Here is a 6144-nt window from a genome sequence, read left to right as displayed (position 1 = left end):
TTTTTTTCACAACATATTTTCTTATATCACCATGCATCTGTTATATTACAGTTCATTAAAGGAAGGTTTTGACAGGTAGTGACACAAACCTAAATACATTAATGTTAATAAAAAATGTTAAGAAATTGTCTGTATGTGTGTGTGTGTGTGTGTGTGTGTACCGTTTTCTTTTTTGCGTTTCACTTCTGCTCTAGCTTGCTTCCTTTAAATAAAGCTAAATATCGTTGGCTCTGTGATAAATTGCATATTATGTTTCTAGATTATATGCTGATGGCCGTGCAGCAGAGGAGCGCAGAGTCTCCTGTCGGACAACATCTCTAAGTCGCTATGAACCATGTGACTAGTAAGTAAAACCTCAAACATACAGGACACTACTGTTCAAAAGTTAGAGGTTGGTATGATATTTTAAAATGTTTTTGAATGTGTTTTTTAAGTAAGTCTTCTGCTCACCACTACTGTATTTATTTGATTAAGAACAGAAATATTGTAAAATATTATCATTTAAAATACCACTTTTTTTATATGAATATATTTTAAAATGTTTTTTTTTTTCTGTGATCAAAGCTGAATTTTCAGCATCATTACTCCAGTCTTCAGTGTCACATGATCCTTCAGAAATCATTCCAAGATGCTGATTTGCTGCTCAAGAAACATTTCTGATTACTACCTTTGTTGAAAACAGTTTTTGCTGCTTAACATTTTTATGGAAACAATACCATTCAAACATTTGTGGTAAGAAAAGAAAGAAATTAATACTTTTATTAATCAAGGGTGTGTTACATTTATCAGACGTAACAGTGAAGACATTTATAATGTTGGAAAAGATTTCTATTTACTAAATTGTTTAATACATTTAATAAATGTTGTTAATTGTACTTTCTATTCATCAAAGAATCCTGAAAAAGGTATCACCGTTTCCACAAAAATGTTAAGAAGCAAAAACTGTTTTCAACTGTTTTAATAATAAGAAATGTTCTTGAGCAGCAAATAATATTATAATGATTTCTGAAGGATCATGTGACCCTGAAGACTGGAGTAATGATGCTGAACATTCAGCTTTGATCACAGGAATAAATTACAATTTACAGTATATTAAAATAGACAACAGTTCTTTTTAACGTGTAATTATATTTTGCAATATTACTATTTTTTTCCCAAAAACACTGTAATGTTTCCAAAATCTTGACAGTTACTGTATAATAATTGTTACTATATTGCTTAAATACCATTAATTGGATGGATTTGTGGTCCAAGATGCTGGGATAGGCTTCAGCCCCCAAGACCTTAGAGAGGATTTGGTTTGGAGAGTGAATAGATGGATGCATGAACTTCCAAAATACTTTGACTTGCTTTGATTTTGTTTCTATTCTGACTGCTGTTCAGCTTAAAAATACCTTTCCATTATCGTTGTTTGTCATTTTGCATCATTATACCTGTGCTAAACCTATTAAAATTAATTCAATTCAATTCAAGTTTATTTGTATAGCGCTTTTTACGATACAATCGTTGCAAAGCAGCTTTACAGGAAGTTAAGTTTCTACTATATATATGCATACACATACGCACACATGCACATATATATACATACATATACACATACACACAGAAGAAACCCAATATATTTAAGTTATGACAGACTTAACTTGGTAATGTGTTGTCTGAGGGTTGGCAAAATTAAGAAACTAATGAAAGGTTGTTTTTTTACAGGATCCTATGTACCCAGCCTCAACCATTCATCAGAAGGACTGTGAAAGCAGGAACTCTTTGAACCACCAGTGGCAGTTTCCATGGGATGAAAAAGGGCATAGTAGTGGATGATGAGGTACTGACATTAACCTGCCAAAAAAGGTTCCTCTGTGACATCGCCGCGAAACCCCCTTTTTGGTTCTTTCTGTCACCTTTTTTAAGAGTGTAGATGAGTGTGCAGAGGTGGGACCAAGTCATTGTTTTGCAAGTCACAAGTAAGTCTCGAGTCTTTGCATTCAAGTCTCGAGTCAAGTCCCGGGTCAAGACAGACAAGTCCCAAGTCAAGTCTCGAGTCAAAATAGGCAAGTCCAAGTCGAGTTGCAAGTCCTCAACTTTTAACTTCAAGTCTTAAACAAGTCATTAGTGCTCTTTGCCCAAATTAGTGTCTCAGTATTAATTCCCATATCAAATTTATAGTAATTTATATCAGGAAGTCGGGGTAGAATATGTTTTTACATTGTTTAATTTCATGTGAGATGGGTGCCCTTAGTAAAACTACTCAAGTTCAATTTAGGGATTGTGCCAAAATAGTACAAGCAGTGGAAATTTTTTTTTAAAATAAACTATTTTATTAGTAACAGAATATCAAAGACAACATAATTTCATAGAAATTACATGAAATACTTCAAAAGTAATTAAAATGAAAATAAATACTTTTTTTGGAAATACTTTGCATGTGTGCATAAGAAGAATATATGCTAGGTGTTTGTTATATCTAAGCCAATGAGCCATTATTTGGAACCTCAATGAAACAGATTTAAAAACATGTGAGCAGAAACTCAGAAAGAACCGCTTTGAAAGAACTAGAAGAAATAACTGCTACCATACTTTATGTGAGAGGAAACCTGCAATATGGATGCAGACAAATTCATGAAGACAGTCATTCAAAAATGCTGTGCTACCATTCTTTATAACTAAGAGTAACAAAGACAAAATGTTGTACGTTAAATGTTAAGTATATAATATGCATAGTTGATCGCTAAATTTAGGGCTATATGTGCTATAGGCTACAGACTGATTTACAACACGTGAATTCAATTAATTATCCTGAAAGAAATAAAAGTGAAATGAGTGCCTGGTGAAGGGGGAGAAAAATTTAGTATATTTTATAGTTATATATAGACTACAATTCACAAATCATTTTGTGAAAGAACACTTCTTCAAATTATATTTTAAAATGATCATTAGGCCAATTGCTCCTTTATTTTTTTTCTTCAAATTATAGCTAATTTTTTTGCAATAATTAATTTTAAACCTAGCTTAAATCAAGGTTTATCTAATAATTATTTTGCACCAAACTTTAAACCTTTAAAAATAAGCAGGTTTACATTCTAACCCATCATTTTGATCCTGGATTTAAGTAATATTTAAATCTTGATTATGGATTAACTTTAAACTTAACTGAGGTTTAAATGAAAAATAAAATGCACATGCCATTAAAATATGCAACTGATTGAACAAAAACAGTGGAGATCTGACAAAAAAAAAAAGGGTCTCAGAGAGGTGTTTACCAATAAAAATGAAAATTAAAGCACATCAAGTTGGTAGAGCTGCGAGGGGTCATGGCGGGATGCGGATCCGTCACTCATGCTCCACCTCGGCGTCGGACAAACAAAAGAAGTGAGGAATATGTTTAGCATTTTACAGCAGCGGTCACGGTGATGATGAGGCGAGCACCAGTGATCTCCTTTCTCCTGCCTGCTCCGTGTGTCTGCTGGCGGCGATCAAAGGGGCAGGGCAGCGCTTTTCACGAGCGGAGATAGCAACTACTTTTTTTTTCGTATCTCGGCTCTTTTGTTGTAAGTTATGCTATTACTCCATTAATTTATACTAGCATATACTGTAAATCAAGCGCTCCCTGAACGCAGTCTCTGGCTTACTGCCAGTCAAGCGCAAGCACGCTGCACCCGTCTACAGTGATAACGACGCTGATCTGATCAAGTCTTTCCGAGTCACAGGGCTCAAGTCCAAGTCAAGTCTCGAGTCATTGCTGTCAAAGTCTAAGTCGAGTCTCAAGTCTTCTTTAATTATGTCGAGTCGAGTCACAAGTCATCAAATTTGGGACTCGAGTCCGAGTCAAGTCTTGAGTCATGTGACTCGAGTCCACACCCCTGTGAGTGTGCAACTGACCAATAACAACTGAGTAATCCAGCAAGTTGATTATTAATATTGTGTATATATTCTTCTCATTTTTAGGTCCTGAGACCATATGGGGTGAAGATCAAGACAACCAAACCAAAGGTGGACTGTAACCTACTGGACTATATGATAGACTTCATACTGACCACTACTGCCATGTATGCAGCATGAAAAGTTTTTGAAAAGAGGGGCATTTCCTTCACCAAGTAAAAGTGTGGAGGATTCATCTGGCCTTCATCCATGAGGTGACTCGATGTAGAATAAATCAGCTTGCTTTAGGCTTGAAATGACTGAAATCTTCTCATGTGAGTTGATATCATTTTAAACATTCTTAAAAGTACTTCTCATTTCTTGTGAATGTATTTTGTTGTATGTGTAAAACTTTTCCACTGAAAGAACCTTTTTTACCTTCATTGATATTGTAATCAAGGTTGTTAATGCTATGGACTGCACACATCTGCCTGTGTTGGGCTTGTGTTTACAGGTTGTATAAAACTAGGCCTGGCTGCAACAACTAATCGATAATTAAAATAATCATCAACGAATTTGAATAGTGCATCAAAACAAACAGACCGCTCATAATTCTGACTAAAATACACATTTTGCTCAAATATTTTTTTGTTAGAAATTAAGTGTAGGTTAAAACCCTACATGTAACACAAGTAATCATATTTATGAGAGCAGTAACAGTAAAGGCACTATTGTTGGAACTGTCCATTAATATAATATAATATAATTGCTCTGTTCAAACGAATGATTGTGTTTGTTCCTCGTACCTCTTACAAGTTAACATTGTGTTTTTTTTTTTTAAGTTGTTTTAAATTCTGTTTCAAAATAACAAGCAATCTGTTGTTTTTAGGTTTAGAATGTAATGTTTGTATTTTAAGATTTTAATGCTTATAATGAACAGCAGAGCCTACATAGAGACATTCTTTATATTTGTTTTCATAGGCAGGATGTGAAATGACATTCTTTAAAATAATGGATTAAAATTATTTTAATAAAAAAATTATGTATATATTTTATTTATTTATTTATTTGTCATCCAGTTACTAGTATTAATAAAAATCTACAAATAAATTGGTTATCCAAAAAATTGTTAGTTGCATGCAGCCCTACATAAGATATTGTTAAAGAGGTCGGTATAATGTTATGTGTGAACACGAAGTCATGTTTATTTGTACAACATGTAATTAATTTCTATAGAGATAATGCATTATTACAGTGAAACAATTTGCTATTTTTATTTTGTAAATTAGCAGAAAACCATCTCTACCACTGCAGTGCTTTATCACTATTTTTTAAATAAAGTTATAGTTCATAGTTCTGAATCATTTTGACATGTGACAACAATATTTTGTTTCAGATGATGTAACTGCTATAATAAAGCCTGTATCATAGAATAGTAACTTGTCATTCTGTTTTTATTTTGTAGATGTTTGTTGAATAACTAGGCTTAAATGTAATTTGAGGTACTTTAGTAAAACCATGGTTAAACTATGGTATTACAACCATAGTTAATTTGTGGTACTTGAACCATGGTTTTTAAAACCATGGTTCGCACCAAAAAACCATGGTTACTACAGTCATGGTTTACTACAGTTGTACTATAGTATTACTACAATATAACTGTAGTAAAACCATGGTATCAGAACCATGGTTTTTTAAAACCATAGTATGCACCAAAAAACCACGGGTACTACAGTCATAGTTTATAACAGTTTTACTATAGTATTACTACAATATAACTGTAGTAAAACCATGGTATCAGAACCATGGTTTTTTAAAACCATGGTATGCACCAAAAAACCACGGGTACTACAGTCATGGTTAACTACAGTTTTACTATAGTAAAACCATGGTTAATTTTCGTAAGGGTGGCGGCGCGATCAGACGCAGCGGCTGCTCCAGGTCCCAAAGACGGTGCTTTTTTGTCTTTTAATGTCATCTGTTCGTCTCCAAATAGTGTAAATTTACCGCTAGTTCATAAGGAAATCACTCCTAAACTCATATATGTTCGCCAAAGACTTTTGGATATCGGCAACGCATACAAAGACCAACTCTCGCCGGCGGCTACTGAGAAGCTACGAGGCCTCTGTTTACTGCTGAAGCCGGACCTCGAGACCGCGGCCTCGCCTACTGTCGCTACCCGCACAAGGCGGCGTCGCAAGTGGTGTGAGAGAGGACGTAAGCGCGGAGGTATACGAGCTAGGCTGAGGGAAAACCCCACAAGACCGGCTCTTCCAACACTCATGCTCT

At 34.5% G+C, this 6144-nt stretch overlaps 1 long non-coding RNA gene across 1 annotated transcript; it reads left to right on the top strand.

Moving 5' to 3' along the window:
* The first annotated feature begins 206 nt into the window (after nt 1-206).
* On the top strand, nt 207-4498 carry LOC131537620 (uncharacterized). Its single transcript, XR_009270342.1, has 3 exons — nt 207-343; nt 1708-1822; nt 3943-4498. It is a non-coding gene; the product is annotated as an uncharacterized LOC131537620 (long non-coding RNA).
* The last annotated feature ends 1646 nt before the right edge of the window (nt 4499-6144 follow it).

This window comes from Onychostoma macrolepis, chromosome 03 (assembly GCF_012432095.1).
Source record: "Onychostoma macrolepis isolate SWU-2019 chromosome 03, ASM1243209v1, whole genome shotgun sequence".
Taxonomy (NCBI): Eukaryota; Metazoa; Chordata; class Actinopteri; order Cypriniformes; family Cyprinidae; genus Onychostoma; species Onychostoma macrolepis.
This window is presented reverse-complemented; position numbering and strand designations above follow the sequence as displayed.